The sequence below is a fragment of the Lactuca serriola genome, chromosome 9 (genome assembly GCF_051521515.1).
Source record: "Lactuca serriola cultivar US96UC23 chromosome 9, Lser_US96UC23_V15, whole genome shotgun sequence".
In the NCBI taxonomy this organism is placed as follows: domain Eukaryota; kingdom Viridiplantae; phylum Streptophyta; class Magnoliopsida; order Asterales; family Asteraceae; genus Lactuca; species Lactuca serriola.
Genome location: NC_136416.1, coordinates 41512776 through 41539137, shown reverse-complemented (window position 1 = coordinate 41539137; position 26362 = coordinate 41512776).

Sequence of the window (26362 nt, the reverse complement as noted above, 5' to 3'; positions counted from 1 at the left end):
TCAGATGATAACATAATAGAAATATGAAAAAGTACACTATAATTTTAAAAAAAAAAAAAACAATTTTTTAAAGTAAAATAGTAGAATATAATAGGAAAAAATATTAATATAAGACATTAAATGTAACAAATTATTTATTTAAAGTACAATGTTATTATGTATAATATAATAACGTAATTATTTAAAGTATAATGTTATAATAAAAAATAGGTTCTTTAGTTTATGTCTCTTGATTAAAATCATCAAGAGCTTCTGTGTGAACTTGATTTAGAAATTAATTTTGGATTATCCCTGTTTTTGGACAGCTTTTTGAATACTTTATCTCATTTAGGATGTGAATGCATATTGTATGATTGTATGTTTAAGAAAAAATCATTGTCATTTTCTCTTTGCTTCTAAGGTATATATTTCTTTATATACTTGGGGAGCTAAGGAGAAATAATGTCAAATTTTTCTCAAACAACCAATCATGCAATACACATTCACATATGAGATAATATATTCAAAAGTAGGTTTCGAAGCCTACCCTTAAGAATATTGTGACATCCCTATTTTCACGATTAGAAAATACCTTTTTATTTATGCTTATTTAAAACAAAGTACTCTTTATATTGCGGAATTTTTTCCCATAAAAGTATTTATGAAGAAATATTTTTCATTGATTATCAAATACTTGGGATCTCATAACTGATACAAGAAACATAAGCATAAACATGGTTACTAAAGGCCTTACAACATCTTTTATACTATGGTATATATTTCCTCGAATATCTCATTGGATCCAACATTATTGCCTTTATACTGTTTCATATGATACAAAGAAACTGAGTGGGTGAGGTTAGGAAACCGAGTGAGTACAAAGGTTTTTAACCCATAATATTATAATCTTTGATTATATATTTTTCAGGAAACAAATAACCCAGTTACATATTCCCGTTATCCTCACTTCCTAATCCTTAAATAATGATCTCGAGGGATCTCTATGAAAGGTTCTTTTATCAACATCGGTCATCATTTATTCTTCCTTGAGCATCTAGGCACAACAGTACAATAGTACTTTATGACATCCCCAAATTCACGGTCATTTTAAAAATTTTATTAATCGTTATTTGAAAATTAGAGTATCATTTTTAAAAAATAATATTGTAGAATTTGTTCCCAGAAAAACATGATAAATATATTATCAAATCATTTCCAAAGAAATGTATTTTGTTTATATTAAAACTTTGGGATGTCATTATCAATATAGAAACACAAGCATAAGCAAACCTTACATTCATTTACTGCAACGATTTACATCTCCTTTAATCTCTCAGTGTAATGTAGCTTCGTATCGACACCTTTGATATAAATAAATAAACTGAGTGGGTCAGGTTGGGAAACCTGGTGAGTTCATAGGGTTTTTAACCCACAATAATAAAGTTATTGTGTTTCATCATCAAACAATAACCCAATTACTCATCCACATTATCTTCTTTATTTCTTAAGGATCTACCCTAAGAATCATCTATCATTCACTTATTCATTCCTAAGGATTGTCCTAAGGAAAATGCACGAAGTCCATCGCTGCTAATAACACAACTACCAATGTTATCTATTAGGTGCAGGTGCCAATATTATCATTTAGGCGTAACTGTCAGGATTATGATGTCATGTATTAGGCACAACTGCCGATATTATCCTTTAGGCGCATCTGCTAGGATGTTTAGAGTATATCGTAGTTCAAAAACATCTACAGGTTGTGGTGCAGCTGCCAATGTTCATCTATAGGGCACTAAGTCCATAGCTGCCAATGTTTATTTATATTATCTTTCATCCCTCATCATTCATATACTCATCTTTACCCAATATTTTTATAGGTATAAAGTACATATATAGTTTACATCAAATAAAACATATATATTCAGTTCTTCCAACATAGATATCAGGAACACAGATAATATGCACACATAGCATGTAATTTATATTAAATACTTCATATCTATGTGTAAGATGAAAGTAACTATGCACTCACTTGTTAAAGTGATGACTTGAAATTCGGATAGCGCTTCGCTTCTAACAATTGTTTCCTTCGACGAAACCTGGTATTGTTACCACTAGATTTTAGTCTAATATTTATAGAGACTATTTACGAGCAACATTATTTTATAGGCTGGGAAATGACCCAACTCATTGAGTTGAGTGCCAAGTGTCACCATTTGGTGGCAAGGCGTGAGGAAGAACCAATGGTCAGGATTGTGCCATGTGTCAATTGCAAATTAATCCAAAAAATAATTATCTTCTAAAATTCATAACTTTTGCATACGAGATCTGTTTTTGACGTTCTTTATATCCACGCGTAAGTATTGACGAGATCTACAACTCTCCTTCTACCTTTATCAGCTAATTCTCGACCAATTTTAAATTTAATAGTATGAGAAGATTATATTGTTTAACGACCATGTAAATCCATAACTTCTACATACAGACTCCATTTTCAAATGTCTTTTTATTGATGAACTCCTATTAATTAGATCTTCAATTCTTATTTAGGTTGTGTTGGCAAAACATCGATTGATCTAAAATTTGATTTCCGGGCAGTACATTGTTAGGCTAAATCTTAGAAAAATCATAACTTCCTTATACGAAGTCAGATTTGTACGTTCTTTTTATGTATGTTCTCGATTTAATGTATACTATGATTTTCATTTAGATTAATAAGGCTCAAAGTTTTTTTTTTATCGCAAACTCACTTTTTACGATTCCTGGTGTCGTGTTGGTTTTGGCGTAAAACTTTGACGATTCAAAGTGTCTTCATTAAAACTCAGATTTCAACGTTCTTTATATGTAGGGAACCCTTGTGACATATACTATATCTTAGTTAAGATTGTTTATTCTAAGTAATCTTCCTTCAAAAATTCACTTTTGACACTTATTGTCTCTAAATTGACTAGCCTGAATCTACGGACGTTACAATTATCTCCCCCTTAGGATGATTACGTTCCTGAATCATCAACGAGACAGGGCTTGTATAATGACTCCACATGTTATATTTTCATCCTAGGTAATAACCTTAACTCATATGTTCCCTTGAATGAGTATCTAACTCTTGGACTTCTTGACTGCTGGGGATGCTCAATCTTGCATCTGTTCTCTATCTTCTGTTGGACCTTCAATCGTAAATTTCGAGTTACAAACTCAATTTTTATTGGAGACTCCTTATTTTTCTTAACAGACTTAACTTAAGAGAAGTTCTTTACTTCGATTATCATGATAGGCCGATGGGCCATGTTCTAATGACCTCTCATCGTATGATGCAATGCTTAGACTTAGGTCTCTTAGAGTCACATTCTAGAATGTAATATATCTTCCTTCATGTTCTAATGTGATATAATTACGTTCTAGCATGTAGTACTTTTAGCTACATGCTTCTTTACTTTAATAATGATCGTGATACTTCTATTGATCACCTCGATTATCTTTCACTTCAATCTTCTAGCTTAAGTCAAATGCTAAAACGAACTTGGTTCTTTGATCTACGTAACATAATCATCTTAGTTGGACTCAATTTGATATGACCACTAAGGCCGAAATAACAATTATCTTCTTAGTCATTACCGAAATGATGGTAACGACATACATGAACAAAACGGAATCAATTACTAGCTTTTTGGTAACCTTGTGACTTTCCCTGATCCAAGTGAGAGTCATGTGCTTCCGGTAGTATAGGCCTCTAATACCATTCACACCTACTCATACTCGTCCCAAGTATTGTCTCGCTATTCTCCAAGTCATCATACAAGTATTTCACATAGTCATTTAACACATCGGATAACATAACTAAGGTTTATATTATTCCTTGAAATGATTACATAGATGTTCAAGTTCAACCTATACTATGCCTCTAATAGGCTACACCACATGATACTATCTGCGTGGCTACTTCATATCTTGATCTTTGGATATAAGGTACTCACTCATGATTCCTTTCATTGTGACCTACTTCATCGAGGATCATCTAGAATGCTCTTGTCGTTGGCTTTGGCGGTGCATTTGGTTTTGTAGCACCTTCCCTCTTTGGGCAGTCTAGCTTGAAGTGCCCTTCTTCATTACATTCGTAACACACCCTTTTGTTGAATGTACACTCATGGGTGTAATGCCCAAACTTTCCACACTTGAAACATGTCACCTCCTCACCACATTTTCCAAAGTGTTTCCTGTTGCACTTATCGCACCATCTTACTTCACCTCCTCCTCCAAACATCTTAAAACCAGACTTTGAGAATTTTCTCTTCTCATTAAACCTTGAAGATCCTTCAAACTTTCTCTTCTCGCCAACTTCAAACTTGTTGGCAGCTCTACTCTTAATCTTCTCCTCAACAGAGTTAGCAACGCAGATAGCCGCCTCAAGAGTTGGTGACTAGCGTACTGCCACATAATATTCCCATGGTAGTCCATTTTGTATACTTATCGACTTTCGTTAGTTCGTCAGGGACGATGTGCAAAGTAAACTCCATCTTGTCCATGAAAGCATTAGTATACTCGTCACTGGACATGTTGCTCTTCTTCAATATTAGAAACTGATTTTCTAGTTCCAGCATGTTTTGGGTTGAGCAGAACTTGTGTTTAGTGTGGACCAAGAACTCTGCCCATGTTAGTTGTAGTGGCTCAATTCGGCTTATGGTCTTCCCGAAGGTGTTCCACCATCGAACAACACCACCTTTAAACTGACACACAACATAAGTGGTTTGTAGTTTGCCCTTGCAACTACACGTTATGAAAGCAGCTCTATTTCATAGACCCGGTCTATAAATCTGGTTGGATCTTCTTTCCTAGGAAAATTTGATGGTTTGCAGGTCGTGAAGTCTTTGTACTTGCATCTGTTTCCTTTAATCCCTTTGCCTTGGTTATTTCTCTTAACCACTGGCGGTTCATCTTGGCCAACAGTTCTACGATAGTTTCCCTCTTCTAGTTGACCTTCATTTAGTTTGGGATATTCAACAAACACAGTAGGTTCATCCCTATTCTATTGAAGTAGACTCCTTATCTCTTCCATGTGACGATCCAACATAATTTGAATCATTCCTTGTACTCCTTCCATAGTTATTGGTTCGGATACAATCGCTTTTTCTGGTGCACGCTCAATCACGGGCTGCTGATTAGTGTTAGCATTCCCAAATCCGCTTCTAGTTCCCACCATTTCGATTTATGCACCAAATCAGACGTTCGGTGTTCAATGACGAGAATTCAGATAGGAAAGCTTTATTTACGATTGACGGGTAAATCTCCTTATCTATTCAAAAAGTTACATGCCAATTCTAATATCGTAATTAAACGCTTAGAAATCTGAACACGTAAAGTTTCCAGATCTGGTCGGCACAGACCATAGATCCAATCAAACTATAGCGTCAAAAAGCATCACAAATCATTTAGCACATAAATACATTTTAGGCATCTTTCCTAAATAAGCTAGTGCTTGTGTCTATTCAGGTGTACTTCCTAAAATATATTAGACACACTCCTCACGATAATTGGTTAGCATTCTAGGTTTAAGTCTAGAATTCCTACAAATTCCTAGTTTGCTTAAACTAATGCTCTGATACCAACTGTGACATCGCCAAATTCACGGTCATTTTAAAAATTTTATTTATACTTATTTGAAAATTAGAGTATCCTTTTTAAAGAATAATAGTGCGGAATTTATTCATAGAAAAATATGATAAATATATTATCAAAGCATTTCCGAATAAATGTATTTTGTTTATATTAAAACTTTGGGATCTCATTGTCAATACAGAAACATAAGCACAAACAGACCTTACATTCATTTACCCTAGTGATTTACATCTCCTTTAATCTCTCAGTGTAATGTAGCTTCGAATCAACACCTGTGATATAAATAAACTGAGTGTGTTAGGTTGGAAAACCTAGTGAGTACATAGGGTTTTCAACCCACAATAATAAAGTTATTATGTTTCATCATCAAACAATTAACCCAATTACTCATCCTCATTATCTTATTTCTGTCTTAAGGATCTACCCTAAGAATCATCTATCATTCCCTCATTCATTCCTACGGATTATTCTAAGGAATAGGCACGAAGTCCATCGCTGCCAATGGCACAACTGCCAACGTTATCTATTAGGTACAACTGCCAATATTATCATTTAGGCGCAGCTGCAAGGATTATGATGTCCTATATTAGGCGCAGTTGCCGATATTATCCTTTAGGCACAACTGCTAGGATGTTTAGAGTATATCGTAGTTCAAAAAGATCTACAGGTTGTGGCGCAACTGCCAATGTTCATCTATAGGGAACTAAGTCCATAACTGCCAATGTTCATCTATATCATCTTTCATCCATCATCATTCATCCATTCATCTTTACCCAATATTTTTATAGGTATAAAATACATATATAGTTTACATCAAATAAAACATATGTATAATCGGTTCATCCAGCATAGATATCAAGAAAAAAAAAATATGCACACATAGCACACAATTTATATTAAATACTTCTACATGTAGAAGGAAAGTAATTATGTACTCACTTATTAAAGTGATGACTCGAAATTCGGATAGCGCTTCGCTTATAACAATCGTTTCTTTCGAAGAAACTTAGTATTATTACCACCAAATTTTAGTCTAATATTTATAGTGACTATTTACGAGCGAAATTGTTTTATAAGTGTTAAACAATACTTTTCAACCACTATGTACAGACAGGGGCCAGACATGAAACACCGGAGGGCAGGACCGTTTTGACATTATAGCACTTATGAAATCCAACTACCCTATGTGGCCCTTCAAACCAGATTCCCCGTACCACGAGTAGTTAAAAGATATTATAATAACACTTTGTATATTATATTTTATATTATATATATATATATATATATATATATATATATATATATATATTGTTTATAAGTTCATAATAATGATATTGAACTTAAACATAAGCTATACTGAAAGTAGGGTAAGCATAACTCACTTACTAGGAGGTTTGGCTAGGAATCAGGCTTTGTGGGGGCAGAACTTCATAGCCAAAAGCTCTTCTTCTTAGAGCCTTCTGGTGCTCCGGAACTGGTCTCTAGGACTTAGGAGTTACTAGGGATTGGGAGGGGTTTAGATAGAAGTTTGAGAGAGAAAGAACGGGAGAGGTGTGAAGGAAATGGAAGATTTGTGCCTCTACTTATAGGCTAAGAAATGGACCAACTTGGCAATTTCTAAGCGTCCAACTCGTCGAGTTGAGTGACAAGTATCACCATGTGTTGGCAAGGTGTGGGGAAGAAGCAATGGTCAGGATTGTGCCACGTGTCACTCGTAGATTATATTCCAAAAACTAATTATCTTCTAAAATTCATAAATTTTGCACACGATCTTCATTTTTTACGTTATTTATATCCACGTGTAGGTATCGACGGGATATACAACTCTCCTTTTGACTCCATTGGCTAATTCTCGACCGATTCTAAATTTAATAGTATGAGAAGATTACACTGTTTAACGACCGTGTAAAATTCATAACTTCTACATACAAACTCCGTTTTCGTCTGTCTGTATTATTGAACTCCTATTAATGAGATCTTCAATTTTTAGTTAAGTTATGTCGGCATAAAAATGATCGATCTAAATTTTGATTTCCGGGTTGTGCACTGTTAGGCTAAATCTTAGAAAAATCATAACTTCCGCATACGAAGTCAGATTTTGACGTTCTTTTTATGCATGTTCTTGGTTTAACATATACTACTACTTTCGTTTATATTTCTAAGGCTAAAAATTATTTTATCGCAAACTCACTTTTTACAATTCCTGGTGTCGTGTCGGTTTTTCCGTAAAACATCAACGGGTCATAACTGCTTCGTTATAACTCAGATTTCAGCGTTCTTTATATGTACGAAATCCTTGTGACATATACTATACCTTAATTAATATTATTTATTCTAAATAATATTCCATCAGACAGTCAGTTTTGATGCTTATCGTTTCTAAATTAACTAGCCTGAATTTGTGGGCGTTATATAGTTTGGGCACAACATACTGTTACAATGGTACTTTGGGTAAACACAATAGTACGATAGTACTTTGGGTAAGCACAATAGTACAATAGTACTTTGGTCATATCAGAGTAGGTCATAACTTATTATTTCGCACAACCTATTACTAACTAATATTTTCCTGGTTGACTAGGGACTACAATACAATAGAACTTTGGATGAGCACATTAGTATGATAGTACTTCGAGTAAGCACAAAAGTACAATAGTACTTTGGTAACAACATAGCTGGTCAGAACTTATTATTTTTCATAGACCTTTAGTAACCTATCACAGCCTACTATTTATTATTTCACACAACCCTTCACTACCTAATCATATGTTAACAACGATTAATATACAATTTAATCAATTAATAGTTATATCATGTTACATAAATATATTAAGTATAACTAAACAACACACATAACATTTAAGCATTTAAAATACTTGTATTTATGTGTAAGCAGGAAGTAACTACGCATTCACTTGATAAATTGGTTGATTTGAATTTTGAGCAACGCTTCTCTTTAGCACTTGGCTTTTCCTTTGATATGACCTAGGTACAAATATCACTAAGTCTTAGTCTTATATTACTTATGATTAATGACAGTCTATATTCCTCAACAATCACAATGTTTACTGATTTATAGCTGATACGGAGCAACCATGTAAGACTGTATTGGAGGAAGGGTCCATTTGGTATACAGAGTATATTGTTTGGAAATCCCACTTTAAACACTTCAGTAAAGCTAGAGTAGACATCACCCCCGTAATTATTTCAATCAATGTTATGACATGGAATTACTGATATATATCTTATTTATAAACTCATAATAACGACTATAAATATAAATATAAGTTACACTGAAATTAAAATAAGTGTAGCTTATCTCACAGAGATTTTCTAGAGAAAAGTCAGAAATTACATTAAAGAACTTCGACTTGAGAGCTTCTAATTTCCAGGTTCTTAAATACTTCAGAGCCTAGCTGAATACCCTAAATCCTAAGTTATTATCAAGGTTTTAGCTCTAGAGAGTGCAAAGAGAAAGATTGCAAATTGTGAAAAGTGAATTAGGGGGCTATTGCTATTTGTAGACAAGTTTTGATAATACATATCACACCTATCATGGTGCATGCCGCGCGCTTAAGGTGATATATCCCCATCTGTTTTGTGCCACATGTCAGATTCTCTATGGTTCGTGTTGCCACCTTCTATAAGTGTGCATCGTTCTCTCTGCGTGCTTTGTGCATCGCACAAAACATAGATTTGGTAAGTTATGTAGCATCTTCATACCAGCTCCATTTTGACGCTTTTATATCCATGTGTAGGTATTGACGAGATCTAAAACTTTCATTTAGACTTCATCAACTAATTGTCACTTTATTCTTAAAGTTATAGTTTTACAGGCTTAGAGTGTTAAAGTCCGTATAAAAATCCTAACTCTTCCATACGACATCCATACTTAATTGTTTTGTATCAACGGAATTGTATCTACAAGATCTTTAACTCTCATTAAGATTTTTTCGGCTAACAATTAGCCGATTTCTATTTCGGTTTCCGTGTCGCACACTCTTGCGCTGAAACTTTGAAAAATCATAACTTCCTCATATCAATTCAGATTTGGATGTTCTCTATATATATACTCTAGCTTTTACGATTCCTACGACTTTATTTTAGATTACTTATCCTAAATGATCTTCTATCAACAACATTTGTTTATCTTCGTGACAAATAATTATCATATTATTCTTTAAATCATCTAGCCCTATCTCGTGTGAATTACAACTATCTCCCTCTTAGGATGATTACGTTCTGGAATCATCAACAAAAGAGGTTGGATAATGATTCTGCACGCCACCTTTCCATGCTGGTTAATAACATAACTTTTATGTCTTTCTAGAAGAGTATCGAACTCTTGTACTTGTTAACTACTGGCGGTGCTCTACCTTGCACCCACTCTTCATTTTCTATTGGAACTTCATTCCTAACCTTCGAGTTACAAATTTGACCTTCATTGGAGACTCCTGCTCCTTTTCTGACGTACTCAATCTATGGTAAAGTATTTACTCCAATTACCATAACAGACCAAATGTTCATATTCTAATGGCCTTTTATCACATGATGTAATGACTAGATTCAAGTCTATATGAGTCAGACTCTAGCTTGGAAGATCCCTTCCTTTATGTTCTAATGTGGTACAACCACATCATAGTAGGTAGCATTTCTAGCTGCATGTTGCTTAGTCTTTAATGACAGCTGAAATACTTATGTCGATCGCTTCGATCATTCTTTTAACTCAATCTTTTGACTAAATTCGGATATTACATCGAGCTTATTTTGCAGATTTATCTTAGTCATACTTGATTCGATATCCTGCTAGGGTCGAAATAACATTCATCTTCTTAGTCATTATTGAAACGATGGTAACGACAGACGTGAACAAAAATGAATTCAACTATTAGTGCCTAAGTAACCCTGTAGCTATCCCTAATCCAAGTGTGAGTCCTCTGCTTCTGGTAGTATAGGCCTCTAATACCTTTCACACCTACTCATACTCATCCCAAGAATTGCCTCGCAGTTCTCCAAGTCACTAGACATAATGAATTCAAAATAATTTAACACCTATGAATGTGTTTAAACAAGCATAACTTTTCCTAGCCTTTACTAGAATGTTTCCCTTATTGTGAAGGGTCCGGATCCTCCATGCAATTTCAAATGTAGTTCACTTTTCCAAAGTGTCCGTGCAAATTCTTTCATATGTAGTGTCCTGTCTACAAGGCAAACTATACTAGAATTTGTTCTAGTAGTATGGAGATAAACGTTCTCAAACTACTTCATGTCTTAAACTCCGGATAAGCAACTTTGTCCTACTAATTTCCTGAAGCGATATATGTTTCCTTTACTTGCTCAACTATCATTTCCCGAATCATGGCTTGAACTCCTGTCATCGCGATTTGTTCAGCTATTGGAATGACTCCTAGCACACACTCAATAATATGTCGAGGTTCAGGCTGATGGTTTTCGTTACTGTTTCTTAATCCACTACTTGCTCTACCCATGATGGTTGGTATACTAAAGCAGGTGTTCAATGTATCAAAACGCAAGTTTATTATGATAGATGAGGTTTTAGTTATGTTTAGACCCATAATACTCCTTATCACTCCGAAAAGTATGCCATTTCTAATACATTAATTTATACGTTTAAAATCCTGAACACATAAAGTTTCCTAATCCAGGTCAGCAACAGACCATAAATCTAGTCAAGTAATAGCAATTTAGGCAACCTAAAGCATGCTATAAAACAGTTAGCACATAACAACAAATTAGACATCTTATCCTAAAGTAAGCTAATGCTTGTGTAAAATAAGGTATACTACTTAAATTAAAATGGACACACACCTCACTATCATTTCTTAGCATTCTAAGTTTAAGTCTAGAAATCCTGAAATATTCCTAGTTCGTTTAAACTAATGCTCTGATACCAACTGTGACATCCCCATTTTCATGGTCAGAAAATACCTTTTTATTTATGCTTATTTAAAACAAAGTACTCTTTATATTGCAGAATTTTTTCCCATAAAAGTATTTCTGAAGAAATATTTTGCATTGATTATCAAATACTTGGGATGTCATAAATATACAAGAAACATAAGCATAAACATGGTTACTAATGGCCTTACAACATCTTTTATGCTATGGTATATATTTCCTCGAATATCGCATTGGATCCAACATCATTGCCTTTATACTACTTTCTGTGATACAAAGAAACTTAGTAGGTCAGGTTAGGAAACCTGGTGAGTGCATAGGGTTTTCAACCCACAATATTATAATCTTTAATTATATATTTTTCAACAAGCAATTAACCCAGTTATCCATTCTCGTTATCCTCACTTCCTAATCCTTATATAATGATCTCGAGGGATCTCTCCTAAAGGAACTTTCATCAACAACGATCATCATCTATTCTTCCTTGTACATCTATGCACAACAGTGCGATAGTACTTTGGGCGCAACACAATAGTACTTTAGGCTAACAAAACAATACTATAATACTTTGGGTAAGCACAACAATACAATACTTATTTGGTCACAATATAGTAGGTCATAACATATTATTTCACATAGCCTATTACTTACTAATATTTTCCTAGTTGACTAGGCACATTAGTACCATAGTACTTTGGATGAGCATAGTAGTACAACAGTACTTTGGAAAGCACTATAGTATAATAGTACATTGATCATAACACAGCAGATCACTACTTATTATTTTGCATAGACCTTTACTAACCTATCACTTTAGGTGAAGTTGGTGAATAAAGTATGGCTGCTATGAGGAATGTTGATCTTACTATAAACAATGACGATTTCACTAATGATGATGTTGGTAGTGGTGATACATTCTTAAGATAATTAAGAAGAAATAAATAACAAAAATGATGACAATAATGATGATGTTGTCCATGTATATTGTTCTAGTGATGATTCTAATTGACAATATGTTACAGTTATTATATATATATATATATATATATATATATATATATATATATATATATATATATATTCTAATTGCTTATAATATTTGTTAAATTTTCAAATATTGCTTATAAGTTTTGTTTAAATTACGTTTATTATATATTTGAGTTTTTATAATAATTGTTAAATATATTGCAACACATTCCATGATGGGACATAAAAGAGATGGCGGGGAAAGACCTCCATATAAGAGCGCACACATGATAACATTGGGTTGCGAATCTTGTAAGTTACATGAAATTATTAAGTATTGGATATATTTTTAAAGTTATAAATTTATAAATTTCCACTTTTATGTGTCAATTTAACAAACCTAAAGAACGAGCATGATAGAGGAAGAAACTTAAATCTTTATGAAGAGCATAGGAAAAATGATTAAAAGCCATTACCCGTGAAGATTGATACCATCGGGGAGACCTTCCAATTCATAGGGAAATACTTGAAATTGTTTGTTAGGTTGATTTCAACTCATGTGGCATCAAGGGCACCACATCATTATCCATCTTGGAAGGATGATCCCGTCTATAACAAAGAAATTGTATATCATGAGTTAGATGTAAGTATACAATACTTTTTATATGTATTCAATTTTACACTTTTTGAATATTTCTTTTAGTAATCAATTATGTTTTTTACAAGCCCATTTTTATATTAATAGATTTCGGGGTACATATTTATGGGAAGCCGATCAATCGGGTATCTAAGTCGACTTCCAAAAGCATATAAAGAACAAAAGCATGATCTAAATCTCATTTTTGATAATGTTGTTGGATATAGGAACGTGTAAAATGCAAAAGTTATCCATCGCCTAGTTGGGAAGCCAAAAATTGGAATGAATTAATTGATGAATTGTTTTTAACACCGACTTATATGCATAAGTCAGTAACAAATAAAGGTTGTAGGTCACTACTTCATAATACAAATGGTCGTGGTTGTACTTCAAATGTTCAAAGACGCCATATGGAGGTAATAAAATTTATTTTTATTACACAATTTTTTTGAACTCTTATATAAATATATTAATTGTATTTGGCTTATTATAGGAAGAAGAAGGATAGAAGCCACAACATATTTAGGGTTGGAGAAAAATGTGCTTCAAGGAAGGCTCGGGCTAGTGTACGCGTCAAGTTGAAAACTATTAGGTAAGTAATAAACAAAATTAATACATTGTTTAAATGTGTTATTATTATACTTTTTTGTTTAAGGTATATTATTATTATTATTTTAGTGTTTTAATTGAGTTATTTGTTATAATTAATGTATGTTTATTTTTTCCTTTATTTTAGCATATGAGTATAGGAAAATGTAAGAAGAGGTGGCAGAGGACGAAGATGTAAATGAGGCTGAAGGTCTCATTCGTTCCTTTTGGAAGAGACACGAAGATACTCATGGTGTTGGAAGGAAACCACCAAACAATAATTTATTTGCAAATCAACCCGTTCCACCTCTCCTAATCCTAACCCCAAAATATGAGTGATTCTCAATTTATTGCATTAACCCAAAAAGGCCAAGAATACTTGCAACAAATGAATAAAGGATATAATGACTCATTGGCAGCCTCAATTCCTAACTACCGACCACCACCAATGCTAAAATTTCAATTTAACCCTGATATGTTTCTCAAACATACTCATGTACAAACCAACGAGACCGATGAAACTGAGAAGATGAAAGAAGGTGATGATGATTAATCTTTTGTGTCATTTTGAACAATTTTTGTTGAAGATTTGTTATTATTTTGTTATATCTCATTTTGGTATGTAATAGAATTTAGGGAAATGACATAAATTCCCTATAAAGTTTCTAGGGTTGGTCAATTTAGTCCTTAAAGTATTTTTGTTGCTTTATAGGGGCATAAGGTAGGAGACAACGTGCTTTTTTAGTCACCATAATTTATTTTAGCCACTTTAAATGTCAAGTCAGCTATTTTTTCCACATCATCCATTAGAAAGTCAACGTCACATTTTTACAATTTCTTTGTTACCGGATCCAAACACAAACCCATCATCCTCTCTTGTTTTATCATGAGAAAATCTTTCATTTCTTCTATCTACTTCACCATCAAATCGTCAACTCCCTCTTTAACTACGCGAATCCTTCCGTCCTCTTCCATTTCCAAATTCATTCTCCTTTCCGGAGATGAATTTCAATGAGTTTGCTTTACTATCCACGAGTTTTGTGCTTCAACATCTGTTCACATAGGTTTGTACCTCTGGATTGTAGTACTCGATTTCTTTGAGTCATCACCTCCTTTTTGCATCATTACATCTTCACTTACCTTCACACTTCCTGAAATGATCCCATGTGTTACCGTTGCGAATCCACGACTGTCAAGATCATCAAAAACATAATCAGGTACTTAATCTCCATATCAGATCTCAACAAGAAATAATATAATCAGTTAAATATATGTAACACAAAACTATTCTTTGATTTTTTGTCTCTTTTTCACCACAAAAATCGCCTACTCCTTCTTGAACTACCTGAATCCTTCCCTCCTCTTCCATTTCCAAATCCATTCTCCTTTCTGAACTACCTGAATCCTTCATTCCTATTAGCAGACCGACTTCATAGCTGTGTTTGGATGCCCTTGTTGAAAACTGTAACTGGGATTGACTTGTCAAATTAGGGAGCCCTAAATTCCTAGATGAAGAGGATGATTGATACTTTGGCTTGTAAGGAAATACCCGAGTGAATACCTCATGAATCTCTTAAAGAGATACATATATGTTGTAAAACCAAAAAGGTTCAACCACTGCTACATCCATCAATGGACAAATCACATAGAAATCACTGCCTACATCCTCAGCACCATGCCAAGAGTTTGTGGTGATCAGTGACTTTGGTAGTTTGTCAAGGATGAGGAACGAGAGGGAGGGAAAAAATAGGAAAATGTAGTGGTAGATTTGTGTAAGATCCAATTTCTTGGTAATTGAAGAATGAAGGGAAGATGATTTATCACATACCTGGGTCAAGGGAAATAGGGTCGTAAGAAATGCTTATGTGGCAAGGGGTAAATGATATACCCCTTCAATTCTTCCTAAAGGACCTAATAGACTCGACAAGAACTAGTTTATGCCCTCATAAAGCAATGAAAATACTTTAGGGACTAAATGGACCAACCCTAGATACTTCGTATGACATTTATGTTATTTTCCATTGAATTTATGTCTTGAATTTGAACTATATGGGTTTGTTATGTTTATTTAGTAGTCTGTTATGAAATTATGCTTTATATTGTATGGGTTTGTTTAAAAAGACAAGTGTAGTAATTAGAGAATCCGTGAAAAATATTAAAAGAAAAGGCTCGACCGATGACAAGTCGTCGATATAGGTCTTAACTATGAAAACGGTTTTGACCCATATTGACGACATGTCATCGATATAGTTCAAACAATAAAAACAGTTATAACTTTTTTCAGATGAAAATGTCGTTGCTATAGGGTTGACATGTTGTTGGTATAGAGTTGACCTATACCGATGACATGTTGTCGGTACAAGTAATAAAACTTTATTTTTTTCGATAATCAATCCCGACAGACCATGTGCCGATGACGTGTTGTAGTTATACGGAGTACATATCTCGACGACTTTTTTGACGTCCAACAACGAGGGTATGCCGGTGACTTTTTACTGACGACTTGTCGTTGGTATAGGTGTTAGATTAGGGTGTCTAAGCCAATAACTAAATTGGTATATTTTGAATTATGAGCAAAGTCATTTTTGAGTTGCCTCATAACTAGTAACTGAATAGAATGATTTTTGGAGATAAATGATGATTTTATTAATTTATTATATGATTAATAAATTAATTATAAATCAAAATAAATAATTTATTAATATATTATATGATATATATATATATATATATATATAAATTAAAAATTATGTTTATTAATTAAGAATTAATCAAAAATTAATTTTCATTAATTTTGTGATTAATTAGAGTAATTGAATAAATATAGGGACTGAAGGTGAAAACTTTTAAAAGTTGAGCATTGAAGGACTACAGAACCTTCCCATGTAGGGGGACGGTTTTAGAGGCTTCATTTAGTTTCTAGGAGCCTTAGGGAGTAAGAAACGGGATAAGGGTAATCTAAGGATACTTGCCTTATTTAAGCTTCCTTACTCACCTATATAAACCCTTTCAGGGTTCCTTGATTTCTTCCATCCCATTACACACACAAGTGCCAGAAAAGACCGATTTTCATTTATGCTTTTAAATATTTTCAGAGTAAATCCTTTTGATTTGAAAGAGTTGCGGAATTTGTTCCCAAAAACAAAACATGATAAAACATTGTTTACCGAAGCATTTCATAAAAGAAATGTATTTTCATTATAATCAAAACTCGGGGTGTCATGTTCCGATACAGACCAATAAACATAAACGAATACATTACAAGTCATATAACAAATATAAACATATGCAGACTTGTAAACAAAACAACTTGATGGTTCATCCATTTCATGCCCTTCCGCCACTACCTGTAATACAATTTAAAACTGAGTGGGTCAGGCTTGGGAGCCTGGTGAGCATATAGGGTTTTCAACCCACAATAAATATCATATTTAATTTTCACCAACCAACAATAACCCAATTACCCATTCCCGTTATTCTCACTTTAATGTCCCTAAAACAACTAACATAAGGGACCTAATCTAAGAATATTTCATCGGGGCGACAACACATGCTTTGGGGGTACCTCAGCAATATAAGTCAAATAAGGCAACCATGAGGGGGATGGAGTACAGCGAATGAACACCCAAGTTCATTAACACCTACAGGTGGCGAACCTGCTAATGTTTCCACAAGACTGTCTAGAATAGCCAGTGGTCGTCATCTAAACTCCGCTAGATGACTCAATCAAACAACAACGAGGCCTCTCATCTGTTTATTACACACCAACTGTCTACCCATGTTCTACCCAACATATTAGTAGATAAAAATATACATTTATATACATAGTTTAAAGAAAACCTGTATAGCATGCTTTAATCAACACATATATCACATAACAGATGAGGCACACACACATAACACATATCTCATAAAGAAATAAGCAGATCTATAAGATAGAAGAGAGTGAATACTCATTCACACATAACACAACCAAATATATACACATAGCACGTATTTTATATATAATACTTCGTATTATTGTATTTGGAAGAAAATAACTACACACTCACTTGATCAGAAGATGATCGGACAGCACTACGGCTTATAGAAGTAGTAATCCACAGCAGATCTGGAAGATCTTCACAAAAATCGAACTTCTCGCGGGCAGAGCTTCGACTCAGGAACCGCACTTCTCGGGATCTTCGGGATCTCGGGACTTGCTTCGGGACTTGGGAATATTACCGGGGCTTTGGAGTACTTCTGGCACGCAAATCGATGCAAAACGGGAGAGAGAAGAGAGAAAATGAACAAAACTCTCGGCTGCCTTCGGATCCCTTTTATAGAGGCTGGAGCCTCGGAGTACGCGGGGCGTACTGCTTCCGAAATCGTCACTGCATGCGTCATCCGAAGTGTCGACACTATGCTGATTACGCGGTAGCGTAACCTCGTACGCGGGGCGTACTCCGGATCACACCGGTGACTCGCCTTCGGATAATACCTCCGATTTTGATTTAAATTTAATTACTAAATGATTAATAAACTTCGGAAATTCATAACTTCTTCTTACGAACTCCGTTTTCGACGTTCTTTATATCCACGGAAAGGTGAGACCACGCTCTACGACTTTCGTTTAGACTCCGTCGGCTAATTTTGACTTTATTTTTATTAATTATTTTTAATAGGCCGGGACAGAAACTTTCGTTATAAATTCATAACTTCTTCGTTTGACGTCCGTTCTCGCCTAACTTTTTATCGCTTCGATACCAACAATGAGATCTTCGATTCTCATTTAGATTGCTTCGGCTAACAACCGCTCGATCTCAAATCGAGTATTTCAGGCTGTATACCGCTAAGCTGGAACTTCGATAAATCATAACTTCCTCATACGAAGTCAGATTTGGGCGTTCTATATATATTCGGAAACCTCGTTTCAACTACTACAACATTAACCAAAGATATTAAGTTTATTTTACACTTAAATTTTGACGCTTATTTTTATTCTTAATTAATCAAACCACATAATTAAGCAATTAAGCACAAAACACATAATACTCAAATAATACAATCTTATTATTTCAAAACGGGTTACAAAGGTTAACCTAGACTATTATATTGCTACAAATGGCAAGCCCGGAAACACAGGCGTTACAATTCTCTCCACCTTAGAATGATTCCGTCCCCGGAATCACACATCAACAAACAAATGCGGATAGCGACTCAATATGTCACTCTCCGTCTCCCAGGTGAGATTCGGCCCATTCGTGTGTTTCCATCGGACAAGCACTAACCCAACCATTTTGCGTCGCAACTTCTTAGTCTTTCGGTCAACAATTGCCTCTGGTTCTTCAATCAACCTTTTGTTCTCGTCAATTCTCAATTCAGAAATTGGAATTATATCGGGAACTTCTCCCGTGAACTTCCTCAAATAACACACATGAAAGGTGTTGTGAATTCCATTCAGTTCTTCGGGTAATTCGAGCTTGTAAGCTTGATTCCCAACCCTCTGAAGGACTTTAAACGGTCCAATAAACCTTGGACTCAACTTTCCCCTTTTACCAAATCTTATAAGCCCCTTCCACGGTGAGACTTTAAGCAAAACCGAATCTCCAACCTCAAAAGTCATCGGTCTTCGCTTCTTGTCAGCATAGCTCTTTTGACGATCTTGAGCTGCTAACATTCTTTCCCTAATTATTTTCAACTTTTCAGCAGTTTGATGAACCATCTCCGGTCCCATAAACTGCTTTTCCCCAGCCTCAAGCCAACAAGACGGCGTACGACACTTCTGTCCATACAAAGCTTGAAAAGGTGCCATCTTAATGATCAAGTGAAAACTATTATTATAGGAAAATTCTACCAACGGTAAATGTTCATCCCAATTACCTAGGAATTCCAAGGTACATGCTCTCAGCATATCTTCAAGTGTTTGTATTGTTCTTTCACTCTGACCATCAGTCTGCGGATGGTAAGCTGTGCTTAAACGTAACTTGGTACCCATTTCCTCTTGTAGACTTTTCCAAAACCTTGAGGTGAAACGACTATCACGATCCGATACAATCGTTAACGGAACACCGTGAAGCCTCACAATTTCCTTCACGTAAGAATTCGCAAGCTTTTCCATAGACCATTTCTCCCTGGCCGCTATGAAATGCGCACTCTTAGTGAATCGATCAACGACCACCCAAATCATGTCGTGACCATTCTTTGTTCTGGGCAGTTTAGTGACAAAATCCATAGCAATGTCTTCCCACTTACCCATAGGCACAGGCAATGGTTCTAAACTCCCGTAAGGTTTCTGATGTTGTGTCTTTACTCTCGCACAAGTCACACACTCGGCCACATACTTTGCAACATCAAGCTTCATCGTCGGCCACCAGTAGTAGGGTTTCAGGTCCCTATACATTTTAGTGCTACCCGGATGAATTGAGTACATGGTTTTGTGAGCTTCTTCCATCAGAAGATCCCTAATTCCTCCTGACTTAGGTACCCAAATATGATCTTGGAATACCTTCAGTCCATGACCGTTAGTACCAAACACCAACGTTTTACCCAAACGTTCCTCCTTTCGGTCATTTTTCTCAGAAGCTTCCTCTTGAGCTTTCTTTATACTTTCCACAATAGTCGAGACAACTTCAATTCTCAACGCTCTTGGCCTCTTCCTTTCAAGATTGACCTTCCGACTGAGAGCATCAGCAACAACATTAGCTTTACCGGGGTGGTAAAGTATCTCGCAGTCGTAGTCTTTAAGTAATTCTAGCCAGCGTCGTTGCCTCATATTCAATTCTTTCTGATTAAAGAGATATTGGAGACTCTTATGATCAGTAAAAAGTTTGCACTTCGTGCCATAGAGGTAATGCCTCCATATTTTCAGAGCGAAAACTACCGCTGCCAACTCCAAATCATGAGTCGGGTAATTCTTTTCGTGCTCTTTCAGCTGTCGATACGCATATGCTATCACCTTTTCTCTTTGGGTCAAAACACAACCCAATCCAACACCAGACGCATCGCTATAAACAGCGAAGTCTTCAACTCCATCGGGTAGAGAAAGTATCGGTGCCTCGCATAGCTTCTTCTTTAGCTTCTCGAATGCTTCTTTATGCTTATCACTCCAAGCATAAGTAGCTCCTTTGTGGGTCAAAGCTGTTAATGGAGTAGCAATCGAAGAAAAACCTTGGATAAACCTTCGGTAATATCCGGCTAATCCTAAAAAGCTTCGAATCTCTGTGGGACTTTTCGGTTGTTCCCACTTCGTCACAGCTTCGATCTTTGCTGGATCAACCATTATCCCTTCTTGGTTGACCACGTGACCCAAGAATTGGAACTCACGAATCCAAAAATCACATTTGGAGAACTTTGCATAAAGCTTCTCCTCCTTCAAAACTTCTAACACTTCTCGCAAGTGTCTGCCATGCTCCTCCTGGCTTTTCGAGTAGATCAGAATGTCGTCTATGAACACTATCACGGATTTATCAAGGAAAGGATTACAAACCCTATTCATCAAATCCATGAACGCTGCTGGAGCATTGGTTAGTCCAAACGACATAACCAAGAACTCGTAGTGTCCATATCTAGTTCTGAATGCAATCTTCTCAATATCTTGCTCTCTTACCTTTAGCTGATGATATCCTGACCTAAGATCGATCTTCGAGAAATAGCTCGAACCTTGCAATTGATCAAACAGGTCATCAATCCTCGGCAACAGATATCTATTCTTTATTGTTGCCTTGTTCAGCTCTCTGTAATCGATGCACATTCTCATACTTCCATCTTTCTTCTTTACAAATAACACCGGAGCTCCCCAGGGCGATGAACTAGGTCTAATGAAACCTTTGTCCAACAACTCCTGAAGTTGCATCATTAACTCCTTCATCTCCGTCGGTGCTAATCGATAAGGTGCTTTTGCTATTGGCGTGGTTCCTGGTAACAAGTCTATTCTGAACTCCACTTGTCTATCAGGTGGTACTCCAGGAAGATCCTCGGGGAACACTTCCGGAAAATCACACACCACTGGAATGCTCTGCATCACCTTCTTTTCCTTCTTAGCATCAATCACAAATGCTAAATATGATGTACATCCCTTGGTCAAACACTTTCTGGCTTTCATTAGAGAAATGATCCTAGAATTCACTCGCCGTTTGTCCCCATACACCATAAACGAATCTTTTCCAAGAGGGTTTACTTTAACTATCTTTTTCTTGCATAAAATTTCGGCATCATTGGCGCTAAGCCAATCCATTCCCAAGACGATGTCGAAACCATTAAGTTCGATAGGCAATAACGCCTCGTGAAACTTATTCCCATTAAGGTCGATCAAGACGCTTTTCATGCGATGGCTAACAGGTACAAACTTGCCACTAGCTACTTCGACTAATAAAGCATTATCTAGTCTATCAATAGGCAAAGCTAGCTTTCTACCAAACTCATGCGAAATAAAGGAGTAGTTGGCTCCAGAATCAAACAATATATGAGCAGGTAATTCGTTTACGAGAAAGGTACCTGAAGCGACATCAGCTTCATCCTTCGCAGCTTCCAGTGTCATCTGGAATGCTCTCGCCTTTGGCTTTGGTGGAATGTTAGGCTTTGCTGCCTCCTTCTTCCTCGGACAGTCCTTCAAAATGTGCCCCTCTTCATTACACCCAAAACACATCCTTTTGTTGTTCGGACATTCATTGGCAAAATGTCCAACCTTTCCACACTTGTAGCAGGTCACATCCTCGCTACATTTCCCAAAGTGCTTTTTCTTACACTTATCACACCACTTTGCTTCGCCTCCTTTTCCTCCAAACCTTTTCGAATCAGATTTCGAAAATTTTCCTTTCTTACCGGAACCAGATGTTCCCTCAAACTTTCTTTTCTCACCAACATCAACCTTGTCGGTGGTTCTCCCCTTGATCATGTTCTCCACAGACTTGGCAGCCCAGATAGCTGCCTCTAGAGTAAGTGCCTGACGTACTGGCACCTCGTACTCCCATGGAAGTCCCTTCGCATACCGATCCACCTTTGTCAGCTCGTCTAGAACGATACGCAAGGCAAACTCCATCTTATCGGTGAAGTTATTGGTGTACTCATCAACTGACATGCTACCTTTCGTCAATGTCAAAAACTTATTCCCCAACTCCAACAGATTTTGAGCCGAGCAGAACTTGCGCTTAAATCTTGTCTCTTGGTAAATATAACAAAATCATGCAAATTTGATTTTCCAAGGTTCGTAACCTAACTAGCATGGCATGGGGAACATGAACCATAAAAGCTAGTAGAAGAACATACCTTTCTTGTTGCTTGGATTCCTTGATAACCTTGTGAGCCTAGCACCTTAAGTGTGATGCCTCAAATGTTTCACACAACACCACAACTCTTGGAATAAGTTTGAGAGAAGTACACTATCACTCAGAATTGGCTAGCCCTCTCTTTCTACACATAGTAGTGCCGATTTTTCTAGCCATGGGGTCCTTTTATAGTTGTGTCACAAGTAGGGTTACACCATGTAAACTCTAATTGGCATGGCTTTTCATATTCCATGATCCATGGGTTTATAACCTCCATGGACTATCCATGGAGCACGTTATGGGTTTTAGCTCAATTCAATAAACGATGGATCATTAAAGAATGGATGATTTGCACAATTAACCCCATATATTTAATTAGTCTCCTTTTGATCACCAAATTAATTCTAAATTAATTCTTGATCAAAACTAATTAAATAATATTATTAATATATTAGAACTTATAATATATTAATAAACCGTAAGTGTCCTTTCTCTTATTTAGTCTATCCAAGTGTTGCAATGCCATGCAACCCAAAATGGACCATGCTAACCGGGTCAAGTACATTCTAGAAATAGTTATGAAGTTAGACACCTAATGTAACATCCCCCTCTGGCACGTATCACAATATTGTCCGCTTTGGGCCATTCGGCACGAGGACTTCCCAGGGGTTCACCCATCCTGGTACTACTCCCGCCCGAGCACGCTTAACTGCAGAGTTCTTATGGGATCTGCTGCCCTCACGGCTTTAAAACGCGTTGTTACAAGGAAGGTATCCACACCCCTTTATAAGGAAATGTTTCGTTCTCCTTCCAAGCCGATGTGGGATCAGATCTAACCCACTTTCACCCCCCATTATAGGGTTCGACGTCCCCGGCGAACACATTGACCCATGCCCTGGCTCTGATACCATTTGTAACATCCCCCTCTGGCACGTATCACAATATTGTCCGCTTTGGGCCATTCGGCACGAGGACTTCCCAGGGGGTCACCCATCCTGGTACTACTCCCGCCCGAGCACGCTTAACTACAGAGTTCTTATGGGATCTGCTGCCCTCACAGCTTTAAAACGCGTTGTTACAAGGAAGGTATCCATACCCCTTTATAAGGAAATGTTTCGTTCTCCTTCCAAGCCGATGTGGGATCAGATCTAAACCACTTATTGATGGAAGATTATCTAGAAGGATTAATCTTAACCAAGTTGTAGTATATGTCACAAGGTTTCCGTGCATATAAAGAACGCCAAAATCTGAGTTATAACGAAGAAGTTATGACCTGTCGAAGTTTCACGACAGAACCGGCACGACCCAACGCGACCCAACGCGGCGTAGATAGTGAATTTAAGGTAGATAGATATATATCCATAGTGATAAAAAATAGAATTGAAGATCTCATCGATAGTAGTGCAACGACGGAAAGACGGACGGAATCGGAGTTCAGATGAAGGAGTTATGAATTTCGAACGGAGTTTTCCTGTCCCGGCCTACTAAAGATAATATATAAGTAATATACTTATAATATATTAAAAATAAAGTCAAAATTAGACAATGGAGTCTAAACGAGAGTTGTAGAGCATAATCTCACCTTCGCGGCGATATAAAGAACATCGAAAACAGAGTTCGTATGGGAAAGTTATGAATTTCTGAAGTTCGGGGCGCGAAACCCCAAAACTGTCAGAGACCACGACGTGGCAAGTGTCCTGACACCTCCGGAAGGCCCCCAGATGCAACTTGGGATGACGCATGCAGTGACGACCAAGCCCACGACGTGGAACAAGGATGCCACGACGTGGCAAGGGGCCAAATTTGCCCTATAAATAGATTTGAAGGGCCAGCCGTTTAGGGTTGCTATTTTCTCTCTTCTCTCTCCCGTTTTGCATCGATTTGCGTGCCAGAAATACCTTGAAACCCCGGTATTGTTCTCGATCCCCGAGGCAAGTCCCGAGATCCCGAAGATCCCGAGAAGTGCGGTTCCCGAGCCGAAGCTCTGCCCGCGAGAAGTTCGATTTTTGTGGAGATCTTCCAGATCTGCTGAGGATTACTACTTCTGCAAGTCGTAGTGCTGTCCGATCATCTTCTGATCAAGTGAGTGTATAGTCACTTTCATCTTACACATAGATATGAAGTATTTTATAAAATACGTGCTATGTGTATATATACTGTTGTTTATATGTGTCAGTGTGTGGTTACTTTCTTCTAACACATAAATATAAAGTATTAGCTATGAAATACGTGCTATGTGTTATATATTATTTGTCTATTTGAAATGGGCATGGAATTGAAGTTTTATACAAGTGTTAAATGATTTAAACTGTGTAAGTGTTTATATCAACGAAAATGTTGGGTAGAACATGGGTAGATGGGATAGTTGGTGACTATGGAGTTAGCGCCTATTGTATAAACCTTTGTGACTATGGAGTTAGCGCCTATTGTTAGATAAACCTTGGTGACTATGGAGTTAGCGCCTACTGTTAGATAAACCTTGGTGACTATGGGGTTAGTGCCTATCGTATAAATCTTGGTGACTATGGAGTTAGCGCCTATCGTATAAATCTTGGTGACTATGGACTTAGCGCCTATCGTATAAATCTTGGTGACTATGGAGTTAGCGCCTATCGTATAAACCTTGGTGACTATGGAGTTAGTGCCTATTGTATAAACCTTGGTGACTATGGAGTTAGCGCCTATTGAGTAAACCTTGGTGACGATGTGACTTCGTGCCTGTTAAGTAAACCCCGGCGACTATGGAGTTAGCGCCTGATAACTATGGATTCAGTACCTGATAGATAAACTTTGGCAACAATGGACTTCGTGCCAATTTCTTAGGTAAATCCTTAGGAATGAATGAATGAAGGATAGTGGATTCTTAGGGTAAACCCTTGAGAAAATAAAGTAGATATGGGGATGGGTATTTGGGTTGGTTGTTTGATAATTGAATATAATAATTGTATTATTGTGGGTTGAAAACCCTATATGCTCACCAGGCTCCCAAGCCCGACCCACTCAGTTTTCTTTGCATTACAGGTAATGACACAAGAGTATAAGTTGGTGGACTTGACGAGAGGTTTTGGATTATAGATCAGTAGTTATAAATAACTGTTGTAAGGTCTATTTTATATTGTTTATGCTTTTGGTCTGTATCGGAACATGACATCCCGAGGTTTTATTATTTAATGAAAATACATTCTCCTTGAGAAATGTTTTGATAAGTTTTTATCATATCTTATTTTGGGAACAAATTCCGCAACCGTTTTCTTTAAACGATCACTCTGATTTATAAAACAAAGCATAAACAAATCGGTCTTTTCTGGCCGTGAAATTCGGGATGTCACAGTTGGTATCAGAGCATTAGTTTAAGCGAACTAGGAATTTGTAGGAAATTTCTAGACTTAAACTTAGAATGCTAAGCGATGAT